This window comes from Arachis stenosperma, chromosome 3 (assembly GCF_014773155.1).
Source record: "Arachis stenosperma cultivar V10309 chromosome 3, arast.V10309.gnm1.PFL2, whole genome shotgun sequence".
NCBI classification, from domain to species: domain Eukaryota; kingdom Viridiplantae; phylum Streptophyta; class Magnoliopsida; order Fabales; family Fabaceae; genus Arachis; species Arachis stenosperma.
Window position 1 is genome coordinate 116,958,115 of NC_080379.1, and position 26,895 is coordinate 116,985,009.

Below are 26,895 nucleotides of genomic sequence, written 5' to 3' on the forward strand. Positions count from 1 at the left end.
GGTCTATGAATGGTAAAGGAAAATGATCCTTTCTGGTGGCTGTATTGAGCCTTCTGTAGTCAATACACATACGCCACCCTGTGACTGTCCTTGTAGGAACCAGTTCATTTTTTTCATTATGAACCACTGTCATGCCTCCCTTTTTGGGGACAACTTGGACAGGGCTCACCCAGGGGCTATCAGAAATAGGATAAATAATCCCAGCCTCTAGTAATTTAGTGACCTCTTTCTGCACCACCTCCTTCATGGCCAGATTTAGCCGCCTCTGTGGTTGGACCACTGGTTTGGCATTATCCTCCAATAGGATCTTGTGCATGCATCTAGCTGGGCTAATGCCCTTAAGATCACTTATGGACCACCCAAGAGCTGTCTTGTGCGCCCTTAGTACTTGAATCAGTGCTTCCTCTTCCTGTGGGTCTAAAGCAGAGCTTATAATCACTGGAAAAGTGTCACCCTCTCCTAGAAATGCATATTTCAGAGATGGTGGTAGAGGTTTGAGTTCAGGTTTGGGAGGTTTATCCTCCTCCTGAGGAATTTTCGAAAATTCCTTTACTTCCTCTAGTTCTTCTTGATCAGGTTGAGCATCTTTGAAGATGTCCTCAAGCTCTGATTCTAGGCTTTCAGCCATATTGATCTCTTCTACCAGAGAGTCAATAATGTCAGTGTCCATGCAGTCATTTGGTGTGTCTGGATACTGCATAGCTTTTACAGCATTCAACTTGAACTCATCCTCATTGACTCTGAGGGTTACTTCCCCTCTTTGTACATCAATGAGAGTTCATCCAGTTGCTAGGAAAGGTCTTCCTAGAATAAGAGTTGCACTCTTGTGCTCCTCCATTTCCAGCACCACAAAGTCAGTTGGAAAGGCAAAAGGCCCAACCTTGACAATCATGTCCTCTATTATGCCTGATGGGTGTTTAATGGAGCCATCAGCAAGTTGGAGGCATATCCTGGTTGGTTTGACTTCTCCAGCCAACCCAAGCTTTCTGATAGTGGATGCAGGTATTAGATTGATGCTTGCTCCAAGATCACATAGGGCTGTCTTGGTGCAAGCACCTTCTAATGTGCATGGTATCATAAAGCTTCCAGGATCTTGAAGCTTTTCTGGTAAGCTCTTCAGAATGACTGCACTGCATTCTTCAGTGAGAAACACTTTTTCAGTTTCTCTCCAATCCTTCTTATGACTTAAGATCTCTTTCATGAACTTAGCATAAGAAGGTATTTGCTCAAGTGCCTCTGCAAACGGAATCTTTATTTCAAGAGTCCTTAGATAGTCTGCAAAGCGGGCAAATTGCTTATCTTGTTCCGCTTTGCGGAGTTTCTGAGGGTAAGGCATCTTGGCTTGATATTCTTCAACCTTAGATGCTGCAGGTTTATTCCTTACAGAAGTGGTTGAAGAGGCCTTGTTGGAAGGATTATTATCAGCACTCTCAGGTGTCTGATTCTCCCTTGGCGTTTGAACGCCAGGATTGGGAGGAAAATGGGCGTTTAACGCCAACTTTTCCCCCTTTTCTGGCGTTTGAACGCCAGAACTGGGCAGGGTATGGGCGTTAAACGCCAGCTTTTCCCCCTTTTCTGGCGTTTGAACGCCAATAACATTCCTCTCTGGGCTCTTACTGTCCTCAGAGGGATTTTGAATAGTGGTTTGGTTATCCTCTGTCAATTGTTCCTTGTTTGGCTTTTTGCTCTTTTGAGCAGTGTTAACTAGTGTCTTCCCACTCCTCAGTTGAACTGCTTGACATCCTTCTGTTATCTGTTTAGATATTTGCTGTTTTGCTTGATTCAACTGCAGTTCTATGTTCTTGTTAGCAACTTTAGTATCATGGAGCATTTCTTTAAATTCTGCTAACTGTTCTGTCATCAGGAGCAATTGTTGATTAAGCTCATTCATCTGTTCTTGAGGATTAGGATCAGTGACTAATGCCATGACCTCCTCTTTTGGAACGAACTCACTGCTAGAATATTAGTATTGGTTTCTAGCAACAGTGTCTATAAGCTCTTGAGCTTCTTCAATTGTCTTCCTCATGTGTATAGATCCACCAGCTGAGTGGTCTAAAGACATCTGAGCTTTTTCTGTGAGCCCATAGTAGAAGATGTCTAACTGTACCCACTCTGAAAATATTTCAGAGGGGCATTTTCTAAGCATACCTCTATACCTCTCCCAGGCATTATAAAGGGATTCATTATCCTCTTGTTTAAAGCCTTGGATGTCCAGCCTTAGCTGTGTCATCCTCTTTGGAGGGTAGAAATGATTCAGGAATTTGTCTGATAACTGTTTCCATGTCTTTATGCTTGCTGTAGGTTGGTTATTCAACCACCTTTTAGCTTGATCTTTTACAGCAAATGGAAACAGTAATAGTCTGTAGACATCCTGATCTACCTCTTTATCATGTACTGTGTCAGCAATTTGTAAGAACTGTGCCAGAAACTCAGTAGGTTCTTCCTGTGGAAGACCGGAATACTGGCAATTTTGCTGCACTATGATAATGAGTTGAGGGTTTAGTTCAAAGCTGCTTGCTTTGATGGGAGGTATACAGATGCTACTCCCATATGCAGCTGTAATGGGGTTAGCATATGACCCCAGAGTCCTCTTGGACTGATTAATTCCACTTGAGTCCATAGTGGACAAAAGGGAAATGATAATGATTGCAAAGAGATAAATTTTGTTTTTTTTTTTTGAATTTTAAACGAAAAATTAAAATAAAACAAAAGGAAATTAAAAAAAACAAATTCGAAAATCAAAAAGCAAATAAGATCAAAGCAAATTGAGAGCTAAATCAATCAGTTAATTAAAAAGATTTTGAAAACAGCAATTAAAAAGATATGATTGAAAAGTTTTTATGAAAAAGATTTGATTTTTAAAAAGAGGAAAGAGAAAAACAACAAAAAGACACCAAACTTAAGATTTTTAGAAAATCAAACACTAATTTTCGAAAATTTTAAAGGAAAAACACAAAGAGGACACCAAACTTAGAATTTTTATGAATCAAAAAGGAACTAAGAACATGCAATTTCGAAAAACCAGAAGAAAAACAAAGGCATGCAATGGACACCAAACTTAAAATATGAGACTAGACTCAACTAAAAGACTCTAAACCAACAAAAATAAAACAGTCCTAATCTAAGCAACAAGATAAGCCGTCAGTTGTCCAAACTCGAACAATCCCCGGCAACGGCGCCAAAAACTTGGTGCACAAAATTGCAATAACACTTTTGCAATCCCGCACAACTAACCAGCAAGTGCACTGGGTCGTCCAAGTAATACCTTGCGTGAGCAAGGGTCGATCCCACGGAGATTGTCGGCTTGAAGCAAGCTATGGTTACCTTGTAAATCTTAGTCAGGATATCAGAAATTATCAGGATTGATTGTAAAAAGCAAAAGAACATGAAAAAGGTACTTGTTTTGCAGTAGTGGAGAATAGGCTGAGGCTTTGGAGATGCTCCATCTTCCGAATCTCTGCTTTCCTACTGTCATCTTCATCAAACACGCAAGGCTCCTTCCATGGCAAGCTGTATGTAGGGTTTCACCGTTGTCAATGGCTACCTCCCATCCTCTCAGTGAAAATACGTCCCTGATGCTCTGTCACAGCATAGGCTAATCATCTGTCGGTTCTCAATCAGGCCGGAATAGAATCCAGTGATTCTTTTGCGTCTGTCACTAACGCCCCGCCTTCAGGAGTTTGAAGCACGTCACAGTCATTCAATCATTGAGTCCTACTCAGAATACCACAGACAAGGTTTAGACCTTCCGGACTCTCTTGAATGCCGCCATCAAGTCTAGCTTATACCACGAAGATTCCGATTAAAGAATCCAAGAGACATCTACTTAATCTAAGGTAGAACAGAGGTGGTTGTCAGGCACATGTTCATAGTTGAGAATGATGATGAGTGTCACAGATCATCACATTCATCCGGGTTAAGAGCAAGTGATATCTTAGAATGGAAACAAGCATGATTGAATAAGAAACAGTAGTAATTGCATTAATCCATCAAGACACAGCAGAGCTCCTCACCCCCAACCATGGGGTTTAGAGACTCATGCCGTGGAAGGTACAAGAAACGTGTAAAAAGTGTTATGAGGTCATAAGGTACCGATTACAATGTCAAAAGATCCTATAAATAGTAAACTAGTATCCTAAGGTTTACAGAAATGAGTAAATGACAGAAAAATCCACTTCCGGGCCCACTTGATGTGTGCTTGGGCTGAGCAATGAAGCAATTTCGTGTAGAGACCTTTTCTGGAGTTAAACGCCAGCTTTCATGCCAGTTTGGGCGTTTAACTCCAAGTTTTATGCCAGTTCCGGCGTTTAACGCTGGAATTTCTGTAGGTGACTTTGAACGCCGGTTTGGGCCATCAAATCTTGGGCAAAGTATGGACTATCATATATTGCTGGAAAGCCCAGGATGTCTACTTTCCAATGCCGTTGAGAGAGCGCCAATTGGGCGTCTGTAGCTCCAGAAAATCCACTTCGAGTGCAGGGAGGTCAGAATCCAACAGCATCTGCAGTCCTTTTCAGTCTCTGGATCAGATTTTTGCTCAGAACCTTCAATTTCAGTCAGAAAATACCTGAAATCACAGAAAAACACACAAACTCATAGTAAAGTCCAGAAAAGTGAATTTTAACTAAAAACTAATAAAAATATACTAAAAACTAACTAAAAGATACTAAAAACATACTAAAAACAATGCCAAAAAGCGTATAAATTATCCGCTCATCACCCTACCCGCAGAAATATCAATTTTTTTTAAAATAAATATAAAACTCAATCATTCCAAATTTCATACATATTAATAAAATAAAAAAATAAACAACTAAATTCAAATTAAAATTAAAAACAATAAAATCTTAAAGAAATTCAACATAAAATTACAAACACACATATTTAATAATATCATCATCTTCATTTGCAGTTTGGTAATCAGGTTTTCCACCTAAAAATCAAATACAATAATTTTATTATATATAATTTAACACAATTATAATTTCTAAACAAATTAAAAATTTGAAAATATAAATAACCTCTTTTATAATATTCTACCCACAACCAATTTTGATTGCACATAAGAGCTTCTACTGTATCTTCATAAAGACTACCACGATGAGTAGCAATTATATGGCCACTTGTGCTAAAAGAAGACTCAGAAGCAACAATAGACACAGGAATGGCAAATATGCCTCTTGTAATTTTTTGAAGAGTTGAAAACCTAACTCCATTTATCTTCCACCAAGCTAATATATCAAAATTAGGAGTTAGAGGATGAACATCTTCTTCTACATAGTGGTCAAATTCTGTCTTCACAAATGAACCTTTTTCCTTCTTCTTTTGTCTAATATATAATTGATAACCAACATCATCATCTTTATCTGCATTAACCCTAAGCTCTTGTGTAGATTCCACTGACATATTGCTTAAATTAGATGTATTCTTTTGATATTCATGAAGTAACTCATAACATGCCTATTTGATTCTCTCAACTTTCCTTGTGAATTCATTAGGATCTTCACATACCCTAGCAAACTTATATTTAAGCCCATCAAGCTCATACCTAGGATCTAGAATTGCAGCAACACCCATAATGTCATGAATTTCTTCCCAATACTTATCAAACTTTCTCTTCATCATACATGCCATGCTACTAATAACTGGGTTAGGAGAAACAACTCATTTTTCCAATCCAACATGTATATCACATACTTTATTAAAGTAAATGTTGACAGTTAGAACTTGAGTTCCAGAAAACAACTAAGTCACATCATAAAAAAGTTTTAATTTACCACAAATTTCTTTTGCAAATTCCTATTCCTCATTACTTGGCACACTTTTATAATCGGAGTCTTTTTGTTTTAGTCGAGCAAAGACATCTCTATACAATCATGCAGTTTCTAACATCACATAAGTAGAATTCTATTTAGTCATACAATCAAGAAATAATTTTTTTTGGTAAAGGGAACACCTGACTTACTACACCAACTCACAAAGGTTTCATGTCTTTTACTAGTTGAAATCCAATACACCACACTATTACAAATTTTCTCCACACTTTCTTTAACTAAATTGAAACAATCCTTCACAATTAGGTTTAAAATATGAGCACAGCAACGCATATGCAATAACTTACCCCCTAGCAACAAATAATTTAAGTCTAGATGTCCCAACAACACATCAATCATATCATCATTTGTAGAACAATTATCCAATGTAAAAGTTGATAATTTTCTGTCTAAGTTCCACTCCAACAAAACTTTCATTAATGCATTAGAGAGAACTTCACTTGAATGAGGAGCATGAACATAAGTAAAGCTGAAAATTGTTAAAAATATATCAGATAAAAAAATATCACAAGTACATTAAGCATTGGAAAGCATATCTTATACTAGAAGCAAAGTTTAAGGTATTACCTCAATACTCACATTTACAAATTCCATGAACTATCAATGTAGTGTGCTGTAACAACCATGTATCTTTTTTCCTGGTTGAAAGTCCACATGTCAGTTGTAATAGTCACTCGACTATCATTTGCAGTTTATGTTAAGCTTCTCCACTTTGTACATTTCAAAGATATCCTTCTTTATTGTGTTTCGGCTTGGCATCTTAAACGTTGGTTGCATTGAAGCAAACACTTCTCTTGTTGCCACATGATCCACATATGACAAAGGATACTTGTTCCGAGGGTTACCTGAAACTATAGGTCAATCTCAGATGAGATCTTCTGTGCTGGTCGGGGCTGTTGTGTCTGACTTGATGATGGTGCTGATCCTTCGTCCCCGAAGGGTGGGGGGTACCTGCAAGGCACTCCGATGCTTAAGTTAGCAAGGGTATTAAGCAGGTATTGAGTAGAATCAGAGTATAAGTTATACCTGGGTGCTCTAGTGTATTTATAATGGTGTGGAGTGACTTTTCTGAAGATAATATAGTTATCTTATCTTATCTTATCTTTGAGCGAGGTCATCTTATCTTCAAGGGAACCGCCTTTATCTCTACAAGCTTTAGGCTGCCCTTGGATTCGGGACGTGTTCCTCTGTTTGGGCCCTTTATTGGGCTTTCCTGTGATTTGGTCGAGCTCTTTGAGAAGAGGTCGGGTCATCCTGACTTGAAGAGGTTGGTCGCTTTGTCCGTAGAATATCCCGGGTTGGACAGCTTTGACCCATGGTATGAACAGTGCCCCTGCTCAAGCTTGGTCTTTATTTAGAGGTCGAGTCTTAATTTTAGGAATTCGAACCTTCTCAGGTGAAGCCAAACTCGAGCATTTTGTCGATTTTGCCTTTGTAGGGTTCCTTTTTTGAATGCAGAACGTTTCGCTTCCTTTTGAAAATGCGCGCTTTTGGATTAGCGTCCTGGCCTTGGGAACGTGCGAGGGTTTTTAATGCCCCATTAATTGGTTTTTGATGCTTCATTTCTCTTGGCTTTTATTTTGAATTTTACTTTTAAGAAATGTCTTTTCTCTTTACTTGCTTTTGCTGTGACTTCCCTTTTTCTCCTCTCCTTCTGTTTTTTTTGAAAACTTACGTTTCTTGGTGTTTCTTCTTGCAACGCTTTTTCGACGATCATAAGTGCTTTCGACGGTGATTTCTAGCCTCCTCGTCTTCAACCCTCTTGCGTATTCTTCTCCTTTCTCAGGTTGGTTTTTCTTTCCTTTCACCGTTTATTTCTGTTGTGTTGTGTTTGATTTTGAAGCTTTGATTTTGACTGAGTGCATGTTGGAAAGCTTGAATTTTTATCGTGCCTGGTTTGTTACTGTGATGCATGCTTTTTCCCTTTTGACCTTATATATGCTTCTGAGTGTATTTTCCTGGTTTGGCTCTTTAGGGCTTTGTATGCAACTGCTGATTTCTAAACTGTTGTAGCCTTTTCTTTTGGCGACTCGTTTGATCTTCTTCGCATTTGTTTTTCTTGGAAAGGGTTTCTGTTGAGACATTAGTCTTGTAGATTTTCCTGAATCTTTATTCCCTGATTGCCTCCAAAGGATGCTCCTGGACTTTGGGTTGTGTTGGTGGACGAAATTGTGATCCTCTTTGTATTTGCATGAGATTTATTTAATGGCTATTGGCTATGTGTGGACACAACTCCGTTCAACTTAACCAGCAAGTGTACTGGGTCATCCAAGTAATACCTTACGTGAGTAAGGGTCGATCCCACAGAGATTGTTGGTATGAAGCAAGCTATGGTCACCTTGTAAATCTCAGTTAGGCAGATTGAATTGGTTTATGGTTTCGAAAATTAATAATAAAAAGAAAATAAAAGGGATAGAAATACTTATGTAAATCAATAGTGGGAATTTCAGATAGGTGTATGGAGATGCTGTGTTCCTCTTGAAACTCTACTTCACTATTCATTCTTCCTTCAATCCTTCTTACTCCTTTCCATGGCAAGCTGTATGTAGGGCATCACTATTATCAATGGCTACTTTTAATCCTCTCGGGAAAATGGTCCTATGCGCTGTCACTGCACGGCTAATCGTCTGGAGGCATCATCCTTGGTTGATAGCTACATCCCATCCTCTCAGTGAAAATAGTCCAAATGCTCTGTCACAGCACGGCTAATCATCTGTCGGTTCTCAATCAGGTTGGAATAGAATCCATTGATTCTTTTGCGTTTGTCATCACGCCCAGCCTTCAGGAGTTTGAAGCTCGTCACAGTCATTCAATACCGGAATCCTACTCGGAATACCACAGACAAGGTAGACTTTCCGGATTCTTGGGATCCTACTCGGAATACCACAGACAAGGTTAGACTTTCCGGATCCCCATGAATGCCGCCATCTATCTAGCTTATACCACGAAGATTCTGTTGGGGAATCTAAGAGATATGCGCCCGGCCTAAGGTAGAACGGAAGTGGTTGTCAATCACGCGCGTTCATAGGTGAGAATGATGATGAGTGTCACGGATCATCACATTCATCAAAGTGTTGTGCAACGTATATCTTGGAATAAGAATAAGAGAGAATTGAATAAAAAGTAATAGTAATTGTATTGAAACTTGAGGTACAGCAGAGCTCCACACCCTTAATCTATGGTGTGCAGAAACTCCACCGTTGAAAATACATAAGTAAAAGGTTCAGGCATGGCCGAATGGCCAGCCCTCTGAGTGATCAAGAGACCGAATAATCAAAGGCTAAACAGTCAAAAGATTAAACTGTCAAAAGATGTCTAATACAATAGTAACTTATCTTATTTATACTAGACTAGCTACTAGGGTTTACATGAGTAAGTAATTGATGCATAAATCCACTTCTGGGGCCCACTTGGTGTATGCTTGGGCTGAGCTTGATCAATCCACGAGCTGAGGCTTCTCTTGGAGTTGAACTCCGAGTTATGATGTGTTTTGGGAGTTCAACTCCGGATCATGACGTTTTTCTAGCGTTTAACTCCAGACAGCAGCATGTACTTGGCGTTCAACGCCAAGTTACGTCGTCAATTTTCGAATAAAGTATGAACTATTATATATTGCTGGAAAGCTCTGGATGTCTACTTTCCAACGCCGTTGAGAGCGCACCAATTGGAGTTCTGTAGCTCCAGAAAATCCATTTCGAGTGCAGGGAGGTCAGAATCCAACAACATCAGCAGTCCTTTTGTCAGCCTTTTTTTTAGAGTTTTGCTCAAGTCTCTCAATTTCAGCCAGAAATTACCTGAAATCACAGAAAAATACACAAACTCATAGTAAAGTCCAGAAATGTGAATTTAACATGAAAACTAATGAAAACATCCCTAAAAGTAGCTTAAACTTACTAAAAACTACCTAAAAACAATGCCAAAAAGCGTATAAATTATCCGCTCATCACAACACCAAACTTAAATTGTTGCTTGTCCTCAAGCAACTGAAAATCAAATAGGATAAAAAGAAGAGAATATACTATAAATTCCAGAATATCAATGAATATTAATTATAATTAGATGAGCGGGACTTGTGGCTTTTTGCTTCTGAACAGTTTTGGCATCTCACTTTTTCCTTTGAAGCTTAGAATGATTGGCTTCTCTAGGAACTTAGAATTTCGGATAGTGTTATTGACTTTCCTAGTTAAGCATTTTGATTCTTGAACACAGCTACTTTATGAGTCTTGGCTGTGGCCCTAAGCACTTTGTTTTCCAGTATTACCACCGGATACATAAATGCCACAGACACATAACTGGGTGAACCTTTTCAGATTGTGACTCAGCTTTGCTAGAGTCCCCAGTTAGTGGTGTCCAGAGCTCTTAAGCACACTCTTTTGCTTTGGATCACGACTTTAACCATTCAGTCTCAAGCTTTTCACTTGGACCTTCATGACACATGCATATGGTTAGGGACAGCTTGATTTAGCCGCTTAGGCCTGGATTTTATTTCCTTGGGCCCTCCTATCCATTGATGCTCAAAGCCTTGGATCCTTTTTACCCTTGCCTTTTGGTTTTAAGGGCCATTGGCTTTTTCTGCTTGCTTTTTCTTTTTCTTTCTATTTTTTTTCGCCAAATTTTTTTTTTCGCAAGCTTTCTTTTTCACTGCTTTTTCTTGCTTCAAGAATCAATTTCATGTTTTTTCAGATCATCAATAACATTTCTCTTTGTTCATCATTCTTTCAAGAGCCAACAATTTTAACATTCATAAACAACAAGATCAAAATTTATGCACTGTTCAAGCATTCATTCAGAAAACAAAAAGTATTGTCACCACATCAATATAATTAAACTAAATTCAAGGATAATTTCAAAATTCATGTACTTCTTGTTCTTTTGAATTAAAACATTTTTCATTTAAGAGAGGTGAAGGATTAATGGATTTTATTCATAGCTTTAAGGCATGGTTACATACTAATGATCATGAAGTAAAGACACAAAGCATAGATAAACACAACATTAAAAACCGAAAACAGAAAGAAATAAAGAACAAGGAATGAATCCACCTTTAGTGGCGTCTTCTTCTTGAAGGACCAATGATGTTCTTAAGCTCTTCTATGTCCCTTCCTTGCCTTTGTTGCTCCTCCCTCATTGCTCTTTGATCTTCTCTTATTTCATGGAGAATGATGGAGTGCTCATGATGTTCCACCTTTAATTGTTCAACATTGTGGCTCAAATCTTCTAAGGAAGTATTGAGTTATTCCCAATAGTTGTTGGGAGGAAAGTGCATCCCTTGAGGCATCTCAGGGATTTCTTGATGATGAGCTTCCTCATGCATCTCTTGAGAACCGTGAAGGGTCTCTCTTGCTTGCTCCATCCTTTTCTTGGTGATGGGCTTGTCCTCTTCAATGGAGATGTCTCCTTCTATGATAACTCCAGCTGAGTAACATAGATGGCAAATAAGGTGAGGAAAAGCTAGCCGTGCCATGGGTGAGGGCTTGTCGGCTATTTTGTAGATTTCATTGGAGATGATCTCATGAACTTCTACTTCCTCTCCAATCATGATGCCATAAATCATGATGGCCCGATCCACAGTAACTTCAGATCGGTTGCTAGTGGGAATGATGGAGCGTTGAATGAACTCCAACCATCCTCTAGCTATAGGCTTGAGGTCCAGTCTTCTTAGTTGGACTGGCTTGCCTTTGGAGTCTCTCTTCCATTGAGCTCATTCCACACATATGTCCATAAGGACTTGGTCCAACCTTTGATTAAAGTTGACCCTTCTAGTGTAGGGGCGTTCATCTCCTTGCATCATGGGCAAGTGGAATGCCAACCTCACATTTTCCGGACTAAAATCTAAGTATTTCCCCCGAACCATTGTGAGATAATTCTTTGGACTCGGGTTCATACTTTGATCATGGTTCCTAGTGATCCATGCATTGGCATAGAACTCTTGAACCATTAAGATTCCGACTTGTTGCATGGGGTTGGTTAGGACTTCCCAACCTCTTCTTCGGATTTCATGTCGGATCTCCGGATACTCATTTTTTTTTGAGCTTGAAAGGGACCTCAGGGATCACCTTCTTCTTTGCCACAACATCATAGAAGTGGTCTTGATGGCTCTTGGAGATGAATCTTTCCATCTCCCATGACTCGGAGGTAGAAGCTTTTGTCTTCCCTTTTCCTTTTCTAGAGGATACTCTGGCCTTAGGTGCCATTGATGGTAATGGAAAAACAAAAAGCTTATGCTTTTACCACACCAAACTTAAAATATTGCTCGCCCTCGAGCAAGAGAAGAAAGAAGAGAAGAAGAAGAAGAAGAAAATATGATAGAGAGAGAGAGGTAGGTTCGGCTAAGTGGGAGAAGAGGGGTTTGTGTTGTGTGAAAATGAAGGAGAATGGAAGGTGATGAGCGGATAATTTATACGCTTTTTGGCATTGTTTTTAGTATGTTTTTAGTATGATCTAGTTAGTTTTTAGTATATTTTTATTAGTTTTTAGTTAAAATTCACTTTTCTGGACTTTACTATGAGTTTGTGTGTTTTTCTGTGATTTCAGGTATTTTCTGGCTGAAATTGAGGGACCTGAGCAAAAATCTGATTCAGAGACTGAAAAGGACTACAGATGCTGTTGGATTCTGACCTCCCTGCACTCGAAGTGGATTTTCTGGAGCTACAGAAGCCCAATTGGCGCGCTCTCAACGGCGTTGGAAAGTAGACATCCTGGGCTTTCCAGCAATATATGATAGTCCATACTTTGCCCAAGATTTAATGGCCCAAACCGGCGTTCAAAGTCACCCTCAGAATTCCCAGCGTTAAACGCCGGAACTGGCACAAGAATGGGAGTTAAACGCCCAAACTGGCACCAAAGCTGGCGTTTAACTCCAAGAAGAGTCTCTACACGAAAAATGCTTCATTGCTCAGCCCAAACACACACCAAGTGGGCCTGGAAGTGGATTTTTATGTCATTTACTCATCTTTGTAAACCTTAGGCTACTAGTTCTCTATAAGTAGGACCTTTTACTATTGTATTTGACATCTTCTGATCTTTGGACATCTAGTTCTTAGATCAGATCTTGGTTCTTCTAGTTCCCTCTCTGGGGCCGAAACTAATGATCACTCTTGTTCTTATGTATTTTCAACGGTGGAGTTTCTACACACCATAGATTAAGGTGAGGAGCTCTGCTGTACCTCGAGTATTAATGCAATTACTATTGTTCTTCTATTCAATTCCGCTTGTTCTTATTCTAAGATATCCATTCGCACTCAAGAACTTGATGAATGTGATGATTATGTGATGCCCATTATCATTCTCACTTATGAACAAAGTGACTGACAACCACTTTTGTTCTACAAGCAAACGAGGCTCTAATGTTTATCTCTTGGATTCCTGATACACGATGCATGGTTGATCGCCTGACAACCGAGCGCTCGCCTGACAAACGAGCCAGCCATTCCGTGAGATCAGAGTCTTCGTGGTATAGGCAAGAACTGATGGCGGCATTCAAGAGAATCCGGAAGGTCTAACCTTGTCTGTGGTATTCTGAGTAGGATTCAATGATTGAATGACTGTGACGTGCTTCAAACTCCTGAGGGCGGGGCGTTAGTGACAGACGCAAAAGAATCACTGGATTCTATTCCGGCCTGATTGAGAACCGACAGATGGATAGCCGTGCCGTGACAGGGTGCGTTGAAACCCTTGCATAAGCTTGCCATGGAAAGGAGTAAGAAGGATTGGATGAAGACAGTAGGAAAGCAGAGAGACGGAAGGGACAGCATCTTCATACGCTTATCTGAAGCTCTCACCAATGATATGCATAAGTATCTCTATCTTTATCTTTATGTTTTATTCATCATCTATACCCATTTGAGTCTGCCTGACTAAGATTTACAAGGTGACCATAGCTTGCTTCATACCAACAATCTCCGTGGGATCGACCCTTACTCGCGTAAGGTTTATTACTTGGACGACCCAGTGCACTTGCTGGTTAGTTGTGCGAAGTTGTGGTGATCACGATTTCGCCCACCAAGTTTTTGGCGCCGTTGCCGGGGAATTAAATGTCCTAACTACAGTTTCGCATTTGTTCCTTGCAATAACAGTGCCAAGTTTTGATCCGGCAACAACACCAAGTTTTTGGCGCCGTTGCCGGGGATTGTTTCGTGTATGGACAACTGACGGTTCATCTTGTTGCTTAGATTAGGTATTTTTTTTTCAGAGTTCTTAAGAATGAGTTCTAGAGTTTCTTGATGATCTGTTGAAGTCTGGCTGGCTGTGAAGCCATGTCTAATCTTATTGGACCGAGGTTTCAACTTATCATCACAAGAGTTTGTTGATTTCTATCAATCTTGCTATTGGAGAAATGATCTGCTAAGGCTTGGCTGGCCATTGGCCATGTCTAATGTTTTGGACCGAAGCTTTCTTTGAAAGCTTGGCTGGCTGTGAAGCCATGTCTAATTCCTGGACTGGAGTCTTAGACTAGCATTGCAATGATTCCTGGATTTCAAATTAAGAGTTCTAAAACCTTTATTTTCTATTTTCATATAATTTTCGAAAAAGCACAAAAAAATTACAAAATCATAAAAAAACCAAAAATATTTTATTTTTTTTGTTTGAGTCTAGTGTCTAATTTTAAGTTTGGTGTCTTGCATGCATTGTTTAATTGATCTTGGTTCTATTTTCAAGTCAATAGTACAGGGAACTGAAGATTCAGTACATGCAGCAGAGGAATTACACAGAAAAAGCTGGGCGTTCAAAACGCCCAGTGAAGAAGGACAGACTGGCGTTTAAACGCCAGCCAGAGTGCCTGGTTGGGCGTTTAACGCCCAAAAAGGTAGTGCATTGGGCGTTAAATGCCAGAATGTGCACCATTCTGGGCGTTTAACGCCAGGATGGCACAAGAGGGAGGATTTTGTTTTCAAATCAATTTTTTTTCAAGTTTTCAAAGTTTTTCAAAATCAAATCTTTTTCAAATCATATCTTTTCAATCAAACCTTTTTCAAAATCAATTTCTTTCCTTTTTCAAAGATACTTACTATCAATTAATGATTTGATTTAACATTTTAAGTATGTTGCCTTTTCTGTTGAGAAAGGTTTAATGTTTGAATCATATCTTTTCTTGTTAGGTAAGTCATTAATTTTTAAAAATCAAATCTTTTTAAATTGTTTTCAAATCATATCTTTTCAATCATATCTTTTTAAAAGCATAATTTTTTTTATCATATCTTTTTAATCACATCTTTTTCAAAACAGTTTTCAATCATATCTTTTTTATTTCTATTTTCAAAATCTTTTTCAAAAATTACTTGATTTCTTTCCCACTCTTGATTTTCGAAAATTAATTAAAGTTTTTCAAAATGTTTTTAAAATCTTTTTAATTTAATTTTCGAAAATTTCTTCCCCTCTTCTCACATCCTTCTATTTATGGAGTACCACTCCTTCTCAATGCACAATTCAAGAAAACAAGCTTATGGACTGGTAGAGAATGTTTTAGTGAAGATTGAAGACCATTACATCCCTGCTGATTTTATAGTCCTAGAGACTGGGAAGTGCATGGATGAATCTATCATCCTTGGCAGACCCTTCCTAGCCACAGCAAAGGCTGTGATTGATGTTGATGGAGGAGAACTAATCATTCAAGTGAATGAAGAATCCTTTGTGTTTAAGGCTCAAGGATATCCCTCTGTCACCATGGAGAGGAAGCATGAAGAGCTTCTCTCAAATCAGAGTCAAACAGAGCCCCCACAGTCAAACTCTAAGTTTGGTGTTGGGAGGCCACAACCAAACTCTAAGTTTGGTGTTGAACCCCCACATTCAAACTCTAAGTTTGGTGTTGGGAGGTTCCAACATTGCTCTGAGCATCTGTGAGGCTCCATGAGAGCCCACTGTCAAGCTACTGACATTAAAGAAGCGCTTGTTGGGAGGCAACCCAATCTTACTATATTTTATCTATTTCCCTTTGTTATTTTATTTTTTTTCTTGTAGGTTGATGATCATGAGAAGTCACAAAAACAATTGAAAAAGCAAAAACAGAATGAAAAACAGAAAGAAAAACAGCACACCCTGGAGGAAGATGTTGCTGGCGTTTAAACGCCAGTAAGGCTAGCAGGTGGGCGTTTAACGCCCAGTCTGGCACCATTCTGGGCGTTTAACGCCAGAAAGGGGCACCAGACTGGCGTTAAACGCCAGGAAAGGGCAAGAACCTGGCGTTAAACGCCAGAAATGGGCACCAGCCCGGCGTTTAACGCCAGAATTGGCTCAAAACGTGTTTTTTTCATGCCATTTGGTGCAGGGATGACTTTTCCTTGACACCTCAGGAACTGTGGACCCCACAGGATCCCCACTGTTCCGAGGGTTACCTGAAACATGTAGCTCGGTCGTCTTGGGATGGCCCGAGGTGAGGGTCAGGGACCCGAGCTTGATTTGTGGAGTGGTTGGTGGTGGTACCTGCAATGACACTCCGATGCTTAAGTTAGCATGGGTCTAAGCAGATAAGTGTAGAATGTGGAATGAATGCCATACCTGGGTGCTCCAGTGTATTTATAGTAGTTGGCCGTGATCTTCCCTGGATAAGATATTCTTATCTTATCTTATCTTTTGGGAGTTTTATCTCTATCTTTGCGGAACCGCCTCTTCTAGGCCTATTTCGGCCTTTAGGTTTTGGGCTGCGTTCCTTTTGATGGGCCTTCCTTGCTATGATGTCCGAGGTCCGACCTTTAGGCGTGGGCCTTTGGATGAGGTCGGACCTTTCATGGATTGACCGAGTATGAGGAGCCCGGTCAGGGTATGAACAGTGCCCCTGCCCGAGTTCGTCCTTTTTTGGGAGGTCGAGCTCGGGCATAGTAGTTTTTTCAAATTTCAAAAATGGCCGTTTCTGCATTTATTGCATTTTACCGTTTCTCCTCGATTTCCGTTCGGGCTCTGTGAAGGCATTATTTATTCGCTCCCTTCCTTTTTCTTTGTTTATTCTGTTCCTTTCTCGTTTTTCGCCATCTCCTTTTTTCGAGCATCGCTTCTCTTTCTTTGTTTCTTCTTCCCCGAATCTTTCCGTGTGTCTTTCCGGGGTTTCCTCTGTGCCGCCGCTTCGTTCTTCCTTGCTTTGGAGCTCTTCGCCTTCGTTTTCTTTTTTCCAGGTTTGTTCTTCTGTTTCTATTTTCTTGTGATCATATGCTTCTGTTCTTTGTGTGGCTCTTGTCTGTTTCTTTATACCTGGGTTGCCCCGAACAGAGGCGCCGCCATTGCTTTGTTTGTATATGGGGGGGCTCTTTTTGTTTTTCTGGTACTTTATTCCGGGTTGCCGTATTTTTCTTTGTTGGGTTTTTGCTTCGGCTGAACGGGTTTTTTGCTGTCTGCTTTACGTGATTTTTGCTTGCTGTTGTATCTCTTCTTTGTAGGTAAGAGTTTTATATCTCGAAAGGTTCTTCAGGCGATGTCGACCAAGATTCCAAGTGGTCTTGGTTGGGTAGACCCTCTTCCTCTAAAAGTCCCTTCTGTGGTAGATTCTGAATATTTGGCTAGGTTCCGTAGGCACTGTAGCGTATGTGAGAATAGAGAGTCTGAGAGGGATTATGAACTAGTAGCCCCGGATTCCGAGGAGAGAGTGTGCTTCCCGTCGTTAGATAGTTCCGAGAAGCTCTTTTTCTATGCTTATGATTGTTTCTTCTCTAAGCTGAATGTCCGACTTCCTTTTACCGACCTGGAGTCCGAGGTGTTATGGTCTTGTAACCTTGCCCCTACGCAGCTCCATCCAAATTCTTGGGCGTTTTTAAAGCTGTTCCAACTTTTGTGTCAGTTTTTGGGCGTCGCTCCCTCTATTTCTCTTTTTTCCTACTTGTTTGTGTTGACGAAGCCGGGGTCGGGTGGAGGGAAGGTGTCTTGGGTCTCTTTTAGGGCTAACCAGGGAAAGAAGTTTTGTACCCTTTATGATGAGTCTTTTCACGATTTCAAGAACTTTTATTTCAAGGTCCGGGCTACTGGAGACGTCCGACCTTTCTTTCTGGATGAGAGTGGGGAGCCTTCTTTTCCTCTTTGTTGGCAGGAGAATGTAGTGTCTGTTAAGTATACCTTTGAGAGTCTAGATGAGGTTGAGCAGGCTTTTGTGGGTGTGGTGAGCAGTTTATGGGGTCGGGCACCTTACTTGGATACGAAGAAAATGTTGGGAGATCCAAGCCTTCTCCGTTCCGAGTTAGGTAGTTTCCCGACCTCTCCGAGATTCTTCTTTTTTAGTATTTTGGTTTTGCTTGTTTTTGGTGGAACTTCTGTTGTGGTAATCCTTTTCTTTTGTTTCTGCAGAGATGTCTTCTCAGGCGGATTCCATGAAGTTCCTTCGTCGGACGAAGAAGTCTGTGGCTGCTCGAAATATCGAAGCCGGGGGGGCTTCTGCCCAATCTTCTCCGAAGAAGGCTACCGTGGGTGTTCAGACTCGGTCGAAGACTATTCCGACTCCCGAGTTCCGAGCTATAAATCAAGATCCTCCGACCTCTGGGCCTGCTACCTCTTCTCCTCCTCCGTTCTCGGGTCCTCCTCCCAAGAAGCAGAAGACTTCTCAGGAGCTTGCGGGTTTTAACGATAAGGATTTTGATGCTCTTGGTTGGATTGAACAGCATATTCTCCCTCAGACTTTTATTTCTACTGATGACGTGTCTATGGAGCACCATTTTCAGTATATGGCGCGGAGTTGTGTCCGGATGGCCAGTCTTCATGCTGCTATTGCCCGGGAGTTCAAGAAATCCCCCATTGGCGCGACCAGCTCCCGACTTGAGAAGGCTCAGTCTGAGCTCGAGAGGATTAGTGAGCTGAAGGCTGCCAGGATTACTGAGCTGGAGGCCTCTTTGGAGAAAGAGAAAGCTAAAGCTACCGCGGCTGTGGCGGCGGCGAAAGCATCTGAGGAGATGGCGAAGGCGGCGACGGAGAATTATACTCGGATATATGCCGAGCTTGTGGAGACGAAGGAGAGGTTGCAATCTGCTCAGGATGATTTTTACGAGCTGGAAGGTCATGTGGCCAAGGGTATGGATGCTATGTTTGCAAATTTGAAGGATCAGGTCCGGGTTCTTGCTCCCGACCTGGATCTGAGCTTATTTAGTACGGATAACGTTGTGGTGGAGGGAAAGATTGTTCCTGCTCCCAACGAGGATGAGGTTCCGGTGTCCGACCCTAAAGTTCCGGTGTCCGACCCCAACGTTCCGGTTGCGAACCCGACTTCACATTTGGCCGGGGAGGGTTCTGGTGTGGAGGTTTCAACTCGAGATGATGGTGCTGTCAAGGCTGTCCCGATTTCTATGGTTCTTCCTCCACAGCCTTCTACCGATGTGGAGACCGGAAAGGAGCTTGATTCTCTGTAGTCTTTTATTTTTGGTTTTTTGCCCGACCTGTGGGCTCTTTTGTTTTTGGATGGTTTCTGTGAACACTTTGGACGCCTTTCTGCTTTTAGCTACTTGTAGTAACTTTTTTAGCTTATTATGCGGCGTTTTTGTTTTGACTTTTTGTTCCGCTTTTATGCTTTTTAGTTGTTTTCTTGGATAACAACTTTTTAGCTAGCGCTTTTGAAACGTTGGTTTTACCCTTGTTTGGGCTTTTTGATTTTTGTTCCGCTTTTATGCTTTTTAGTTGTTTTTGGATAACAACTTTTTAGCTTGCGCTTGGAACTTTTGTTTTACCCTTGTTTGGGCCTTTTGATTTTTGTTCCGCTTTTATGCTTTTTAGTTGTTTTTGGATAACAACTTTTTAGCTAGCGCTTGGAACTTTTGTTTTACCCTTGTTTGGGCCTTTTGATTTTTGTTCCGCTTTTATGCTTTTTAGTTGTTTTTGGATAACAACTTTTTAGCTAGCGCTTGGAACTTTTGTTTTACCCTTGTTCGGGCCTTTTCTCGGACCTCGAACGTTTCGAGTACCTCCTTTTATTGGGTCCGACCTAGTCGTCGGTCGGCCTTTTAAGTTATTTTTGTAATCTCTTTTTATTTGGCTTTTTGAGCCTTTTCAGAGTTACTTTATAACTTCTCACATTAATTTGAACCTCGTCGCTTTATCTTTGCCGACCTTGTGAGGTCTTTTGGCAAATGATTTTTTGCGTTTTGCCGAGCATAAATTAATGCGCCTTGGCGGGGTACTTTCTAGGATTTGTTTCATCATGAGGAAAGAGAAAGGAAAATAGAAAAATTTGATTAGTATTAAAAAAGAAAGAATATTTACAAAGTGGTTACCCTTGACTAGGTCGGGTGTCTTTATTTAACCGGGCGTCTCATTAAAAAACCCCTGTAGGGAAAAAGAGTACACCTCGGGTTAAATTTTTCTAGCTGTAGTATCGTCTTAGATTACAGGCGTGCCAGGCCCTGGGCAACTCATTGCCTTCTAGGTCGGATATTTTGTAGTAGCCTGTCCCTAAGACTTCTGTTACCTTGTAGGGTCCTTTCCAATTTGCAGCTAGCTTTCCTTCTCCCGACTTTTGTGTTCCGATGTCATTTCGGATTAGAATCAGGTCGTGAATGGAGAAGCTTCGCTTTATAACTTTCCGATTGTACCTGAGCGCCGTTCGCCGTTTTAAGGCCTCTTCTTGGATTCGGGCTCTTTCTCGGACCTCGGGGAGGAGGTCGAGTTCTTCCCTTTGTGCCTGCGGGTTATCTTTTTCGTTGTAGAAGATGGTTCTAGGTGACCCTTCCTCTATTTCGATAGGAATCATTGCCTCCATCCCGTAGGCTAGTCGGAATGGGGATTCACCCGTTGTAGAGTGTGGAGTTGTCCGATATGCCCATAGCACTTGGGGAAGCTCTTCGGCCCATGCCCCTTTGGCTTCTTGGAGTCTCCGTTTCAACCCGGCCAAGATAACTTTATTTGCAGCCTCTGCTTGTCCATTGGCTTGTGGGTGTTCGACTGAGGTGAATTGCTGTTTGATTTTCAGTTCGGCCACCAAGTTCTGAAAATTTGTGTCTGTGAACTGTGTTCCATTGTCTGTTGTGATGGAGTAGGGGACTCCGAACCTTGTGACAATATTTTTGTATAGGAATTTGCGACTTTTCTGAGCCGTAATGGTGGCTAAGGGTTCGGCTTCTATCCACTTCGTGAAGTAGTCGACCCCTACTATGAGGTATTTGACTTGCCCCGGTCCTTGGGGAAACGGGCCGAGTAGGTCAAGTCCCCATTTTGCGAAGGGCCATGGTGCGGTGATGCTGATAAGGTCTTCGGGTGGTGCCTTGTGAAAATTGGCGTGTTTTTGGCAGGGGGGCATATTTTCACAAATTCCGTTGCGTCTCTTTGCAGGGTCGGCCAGTAGAACCCGGCTCGGACTACTTTCTTGGACAGTGCCCGAGCTCCGAGATGGTTCCCACACATGCCTCCGTGGACTTCTTCGAGGACGTTCTTTGTTTCTGAGGTCGGGACGCACCTAAGGAGGGGATTTGAGAATCCTCTTCTGTATAATACGTCGTGAATTAGTGTTTAATTCTGGGCGTCTTTCGTGAGTCTTTTAGCTTCCTTTCTTTCGGCGGGGAGAGTTCCCGACTTTAGGTAGTTGAGTATGGGGGTCATCCACTCTTGCTGTTGGCTGGATATATTTAGCGTTTCTTCCCCTCTTAGCACGGAGGGAGATTGTAAGGTTTCCTGGAGGAGACTTCTGTTGTTGCCTCCGGGCTTGGTGCTGGCGAGCTTTGAGAGGGCGTCTGCCCGGGCGTTTTGTTCCCGAGGTATGTGCTGGATCTGTATTTCTGAAAAGTGGCGTAACTGTGCCTGTGTCTGGTCCAGGTATTTCTTCATAGTTGGGTCTTTGGCCTGGTAGCTTCCATTTACTTGTGATGTGACGACCTGGGAGTCGCTGAAGATCGTGATTTTCTGGGCTCCGACCTCTTCAGCTAGCTTTAGACCGGCTAGTAGGGCCTCGTATTCGGCTTGGTTGTTTGAAGCCTGAAACTCGAACTTTAGGGATAGTTCTATCCGCGTTCCTTGGTCGCTTTCGAGTATAACCCCGGCTCCGCTTCCTGTTTTGTTTGAGGACCCGTCGACATACAGGTTCCATGAGAGTGGGGTTCCAGGGGTTTCAGTGTATTCTGCGATGAAGTCGGCTAGATACTGAGATTTTATGGCAGTCCGGGCTTCATAGTGGAGGTCGAACTCGGACAGTTCCACCACCCATTGTAGTATTCGTCCTGCCAGGTCTGTTTTTTGCAGGATGTGTCTCATGGGTTGGTTTGTCCGGACTTTGATGGTGTGGGCTTGGAAGTAGGGACGGAGCCTCCGAGCTGTGAACACTAGGGCGTAGGCGAATTTTTCTATCTTCTGATAGTTTAATTCGGCCCCTTGTAGTGCTTTGCTTACAAAGTATATGGGGCGTTGTCCTTGGTCATTTTCTCGTATTAACGCTGAAGCGACTGCCCGATTTCCAACCGAGAGGTATAGTACGAGTTCTTCTCTGTTTAAAGGTCGGGTTAGGATTGGTGGCTGCCCGAGGAATTCCTTGAATTCTTGGAAGGCTTTTTCGCACTCCGGAGTCCATGAGAAGGGTTTCCCTTTCTTTAGGAGCGAGTAGAGAGGTAGTGATTTTATCGCTGATCCTGCCAAGAATCTTGATAGGGCGGCTAGCCTTCCATTTAGCTGCTGTACTTCTTTGACACACGTCGGGCTCTTCATATTGAGTATTGCTTGGCATTTGTCCGGGTTCGCTTCGATACCTCTTTGAGTCAGCATGAAGCCTAAGAACTTTCCGGCTTCTGCGGCGAAGGTGCACTTTGTCGGGTTAAGTCTCATGTTGTGTTTTCTGAGGGTGCCGAAGATGCTGGTGAGGTCGGTCAGCAAGTTTCTGTCTTCTTGTGTCTTTACCAGCATGTCGTCCACGTACACCTCCAGCTGTAGTCCGATGTGCTCTGAGAACACTTTGTTCATTAGCCTCTGGTAGGTTGCCCCTGCGTTCTTCAGCCCGAAGGGCATTACTACGTAGCAGTAGTTTGCCCTTGGGGTTATGAACGAGGTCTTTTCTTGGTCGGGTCCGTACATCGGGATTTGGTTGTATCCCGAGTATGCGTCCATGAAGGAGAGATATCTGTAGCCTGAGGCTGCATCTACTAAGGCGTCGATGTTTGGCAGTGGATATGGGTCTTTGGGGCAGGCTTTGTTGAGATCCGTGTAATCGACGCACATCCTCCATTTTCCGTTAGGCTTTTTTACCAGGACTACGTTTGCGAGCCATAGGGGGTATTTTACTTCCCTAATAAACCCAGCGTCTAGTAGTGCTTGTACTTGTTCTTCTATTGCTTGCATGCGCTCGGGTCCGAGCTTCCAGCGTCTTTGTTGGACAGGTCGGGATCCCGGGTAGACTGATAGTTTGTGGCACATTAGGTTGGGGCTTATGCCTGGCATGTCGGAGGCCTTCCAGGCGAAGAGGTCGGAATTCCCCTTTAAGAGGGTTATGAGTTCCTTTTTTAGGCCTGCCTCAAGGTTTGCTCCTATGTTTGTTATTTTTTCAGGTGTGTTCCCAATCAAGACTTTTTCGGTTTCTCCCTCTGGTTGTGGCCGAAGATCTTCTCGGGCTTGAACTCGTCCGAGTTCTATTGTGTTGATTTCTTTCCCCTTTAGGCTCAGGCTTTCGTTGTAGCATCGCCGCGCTAATTTTTGGTCACCTTTTAGGGTAGCGATTCCTTTTGCGGTAGGGAACTTCATACAGAGGTGTGGGGTCGAGACTATTGCTGCCAATCTGTTTAGAGTTGGTCGCCCAATGAGGGCGTTGTATGCTGAAGTGACGTCGACTATAATGTAGTCGATGCTTAATGTTTTAGATTGCTCGCCTCTTCCAAAGGTAGTGTGTAGCGAGATGTATCCTAAGGGATGGATCGGGGTGTCCCCTAGCCCAAATAGGTCGGTGGGATAGGCTTTTAGCTCTTTTTCCTCAAGTCCGAGCTTGTCGAAGGCCGTTCTGAACAGGATATCTGCTGAGCTTCCCTGGTCAATCAGGGTTCGATGTAAGTTGGCGTTTGCTAGGATAAGGGTGATTACCATTGGATCATCGTGCCCGGGTATTATCCCTTGAGCATCTTCTCGGGTAAATGAGATAGTAGGTAACTCGGGCAGGGGACTGTCTTCTCGGACGTGATAGACTTCTTTGAGGTGTCTTTTTCGCGAGGACCTGGATGTTCCTCCGCCTGCAAAACCTCCATTTATCATGTGAACGTGCCTTTCGGGGGTCCGAGGGGTTTGTTCGGTCCGACCTTCGTTATCTCCCTGCCTTCTCTTCCTGGTCTCTTCTCCTTTTTCTGCTATGTATCTGTCGAGTTTTCCTTCTCTGGCTAGCTTTTCTATAACATTTTTTAGGTCGTAGCAGTCGTTAGTAGGATGACCGTAGAGTTTGTGATATTCACAGTACTCGGACCGATCTCTCCCCGCTCTCTTGTGTTTTAGAGGTCGGGGCGGGGGGATCTTTTCGGTGTGGCACACTTCTCTGTAGACGTCTACCAGGGAGACTCGGAGGGGGGGTGTAGTTGTGGTACTTCCGTGGCTTGTCCGAGTTGGGTTCTTCTTTCTTCTTCTGCTCCCGATCTCGATCTCGGAGTGGGTAGGTTGATTCCTTCCTAGAAGAGTCTCTTAGCTGGGAGGTTTCCTCCATGTTGATATATTTTTCTGCCCGCTCCTGCACCTCGTATAGGGAGGTCGGGTATCGTTTGGATAGGGATTGGCTAAACGGTCCCTCTTTTAGGCCGTTTGCTAGTCCCATGATGGCTGCTTCAGTGGGTAAGTGTTGTATTATCCAGGCAGGCTTTGTTGAATCGCTCCATGTATTCCCGTAGGGTTTCTTGGTTACCTTGTTTGATCCCGAGTAGACTGGGGGCATGTTTTGTCTTGTCCTTTTGAATAGAGAACCTTGTTAGGAATTTTTTGGTCAGGTCTTCGAAGCTGGTGATGGATCTGGGTGGCAGGTTGTCGAACCACTTCATGGCTGACTTGGTGAGAGTGGTGGGGAAGGCTTTGCATCGAATTGCGTCGGAGGCGTCGACCAGGTACATTCTGCTTCTGAAGTTGCTGAGGTGGTGATTTGGATCGGTGGTGCCGTCGTAGAGATCCATATCGGGTGGTTTGAAGTTTCGCGGTACCTTCTCCTTCATGATCTCTTGTGTGAAGGGATCATGGCTGTCTTCGGGGGTGGTGTCACGTTTTGTCTGATCTTTCAGGTTGGCCTCTATTTTCCGTAGTTTTTCTTCTAATTCTCTGCGCTTGCGAGCCTCCCTTCTCAGGTCTTGTTCAGTTTCCTTCTGCCTCTTTATGTCCTCTTCGAGTTGTTTCAGTCGGTTTTGTTGTGCCCGGACTGCTTCTAGAATTTCCGAGCTCTCTTCTTTTTCGGGATTTTGCGGATCTTTGTTTAGGAGTGATGTCTTTGGGCGATTCTGTTTGTTTCCTCCTGGAGTGCGTGGTGATAGAGGGCTATCCGGACGTTCTCCGGTGTCGATTTCTTCCTCTTGTTCAGATGCCGCGTGGTCATTGTTGTGAGGGTCGTCCGTCATGATAGAGGGATGACTTCCAGGTCCCCGGCAACGGCGCCAATGTTCCGAGGGTTACCTGAAACGTGTAGCTCGGTCGTCTTGGGATGGCCCGAGGTGAGGGTCAGGGACCCGAGCTTGATTTGTGGAGTGGTTGGTGGTGGTACCTGCAATGACACTCCGATGCTTAAGTTAGCATGGGTCCAAGCAGATAAGTGTAGAATGTGGAATGAATGCCATACCTGGGTGCTCCAGTGTATTTATAGTAGTTGGCCGTGATCTTCCCTGGATAAGATATTCTTATCTTATCTTATCTTTTGGGAGTTTTATCTCTATCTTTGCGGAACCGCCTCTTCTAGGCCTATTTCGGCCTTTAGGTTTTGGGCTGCGTTCCTTTTGATGGGCCTTCCTTGCTATGATGTCCGAGGTCCGACCTTTAGGCGTGGGCCTTTGGATGAGGTCGGACCTTTCATGGATTGACCGAGTATGAGGAGCCCGGTCAGGGTATGAACACCCACCAACCCCACTACTCTCTCTCTTCTTCACCCATTCACCAATCACCTCAACACCTCTTCCCCAAAAAAAAAAACCTTCACCTATCAAATCCCATCTTTCTCTTCACCACTCACATCCATCCTTCATAAAACCCCTCCTACCTCACCCTTCAAATTCAAACCACTTTCCCTCCCAAACCCACCCATACATGACCGAACCATGAGCCCCCCTCTCCTATATAAACCCTTCTTCACTCCTTCATTTTTCACACAACCTAAACACCACTTCTCCCCCTCTTTGGCCGAACACAAAGCCATTCCCTTCTTCCTCCATTTTCTTCTTCTTCTACTCTCTTCTTTCTTCTTTTGCTCGAGGACGAGCAAACCTTTTAAGTTTGGTGTGGTAAAAGCATTGCTTTTTGTTTTTCCATAACCATTTATGGCATCCAAGGCCGGAGAAACCTCTAGAAAGAGGAAAGGGAAGGCAAAAGCTTTCACCTCCGAGTCATGGGAGATGGAGAGATTCATCTCAAGGGTGCATCAAGACCACTTCTATGAAGTTGTGGCCATGAAGAAGGTGATCCATGAGGTCCCTTTCAAACTCAAAAAGGGTCAACTTTGATCAAAGGTTGGACCAAGTCCTCACAGACATTTGTGAAGAGGGCGCTCAATGGAAGAGAGATTCAAGAGAAAAGCCGGTTCAACTGAGAAGGCATGACCTCAAGCCCATCACTAAGAAAAGGATGGAGCAAACAAGAGACCCCTCTCATCATGAAATCCCTGAGATGCCTCAAGGGATGCACTTTCCTCCACAAAACTATTGGGAGCAAATCAACACCTCCCTAGGAGAATTGAGTTCCAACATGGGACAACTAAGGGTGGATCACCAAGAACATTCCATCCTCCTCCATGAAATTAGAGAAGATCAAAGAATCATGAGAGAGGAGCAACAAAGTCAAGGAAGAGACATTGAGGAGCTCAAGCACTCCATAAGATCCTCAAGTGGAAGAACAAGCCGCCATCACTAAGGTGGACCCGTTCTTTAATCTCCTTGTTCTTTATTTTCTTGTTTTTCGAAAATTATGCTTTATGTTTGTCCATGTTTGTGTCTTATGATCATTAGTGTCTATGCCTTAAAGTTAT